Source organism: Lolium rigidum, chromosome 7, assembly GCF_022539505.1.
Source record: "Lolium rigidum isolate FL_2022 chromosome 7, APGP_CSIRO_Lrig_0.1, whole genome shotgun sequence".
In the NCBI taxonomy this organism is placed as follows: Eukaryota; Viridiplantae; Streptophyta; class Magnoliopsida; order Poales; family Poaceae; genus Lolium; species Lolium rigidum.
Window position 1 is genome coordinate 319,042,611 of NC_061514.1, and position 1,842 is coordinate 319,044,452.

A 1,842-nucleotide genomic window follows, 5' to 3' on the forward strand; every position below is an offset into this window, starting at 1 on the left:
GTGTTGTTGTACCTGTTAACCGTCTTAGGTAGTCATGACTTCATTAATTTAAAGTTGGGCACATTTCAGGCCTTCGGTCGGAAGAGTAATAGAAAAGCCTTTCCATAGAAATTAAGGGAGAGAAACGTGAATGAAAGAACACCAAAAATTGTTAGACCAGGGTTACAATGAACAAGGCGATCTTAAGGTGTATGTATCTTAGAATGCGCTGACGGGAAAATCATTCTCCTCCCTCTTTTTGTCCAGGACAAAAGTTTGATCTGCAAGGGAACTCAACAGTGCTAAAAAGATGATATCATCCATTTTAAAAACACAAGCTCTGAGATCAAATCAGCAATCAAGAAATAATAATTGGCGAACTCCTGTTGGTACGACTACATGCTTTCTATCCCTATCTCCATTGTTGCCCCGTCCGAGGTGTGCAGCAGCTGCAAGGACGCCGGAGTATGTTTGTCTTTTAAGGACAACACAAAATCTTTTTTCCGGTCCGGTCCATTCAACGAAATGCTGTACCGATAATTGGCACTTGCAAAGGCTGCTGCTCCTGCTGTTGCCGCGGCAGTACTACGATCTCCTATTTCTTCAGAGAACGCCTGCCAGCCGGCCACTCCTATTATTGACCTGACCATCGACCGCGCAACCATGCATGCGCTCATGCAGTGCTTGCTCTGTCAGGCTCTCCGACTTTTCATTTACCGCCTGTGGCTCACAAGATTTACAGTGCCGTGCTGCAGTAACAAAGTTGCTGGAGAAGCAGTGGAACGTGAAAATAGACAAAAAAGTAGGAGTCTTGGATATTTTATTAATGCAGAGCCTTGGTGTAATTGGTATCTTCATAATATTAAATCAAAAATAAAAACTTTTTTTAGAAACTTCAGCATAAAATGGACCAGGTATGGCTTTTTTATTAAAAAAAATCGGCTCCTTCCAATAGCATGGAGCTAAGACGCCATGCTACATCGCACGAGGTTGTAGACTGGGGCGTCATGCTAGATAGCATGATGCCCTGGCCTAGCCTAGGGGTCGTGTTGTATGGCGTGACACCTAGCTCAACCAAAGACAACATGCATGCTATCTAGTCCGTCGTAGCCTTGGGTTGCCATGGAAAGACATTCTTTGAAACATTTTCCTAAAGTTTCAAAAAAAGTAATCCCTCAGTTCTTAAATACATGACCACTATCTTTTTTTGAGAAGAATTGATTAAATTTCTCTCTTATACAATGGTGCTTTTTTTGAGACACCACATGCGACATGTTTAATTAGCTTGAAACATGAGAAGTTCTTCACATAATTAATCATGTTATTTATTTTTTGATTTTTTTCTTGGTGTCTGGAAAATAAAATAGTTGCCTTGTACTCCCTCCGTTCAGGATTATAAGCACGGAGAAAATTTCCAAATTGTTAGGTATTATAAGACTTCTCTCATTTACTCTCCCCTCTCATTCAATGCATTTTTTTAATTCTCTTGTACCTGCATGTGAAAATATTGGAGCATGCAGTAATTAATGACCAGAGCTACTATCTTCATTAGGAATTAGACTGCTCATAACATTGACTGGTGTCATGTATGTGTTAGTAGTCTTTGTTATTACCACTATAGTGGAAAGTAACATATAGGGAAGGTACGATGCAAAGTCTTATTAGGCGTAGACTCATTTTGTTTTGGGTGTGTGATTTTATGATAACATAGCTAGTTATCACAAGGATCTTTCTTTATTTAACCACATGTCATGTCATCAAAATGTCTAACTGATATTGCATGTTGGTGCATGTTACTATATAAGTTCATCCCACTACGAGTTATCTTATAAGGACAGATGGTCAATTTGCTAAAATCAAAAA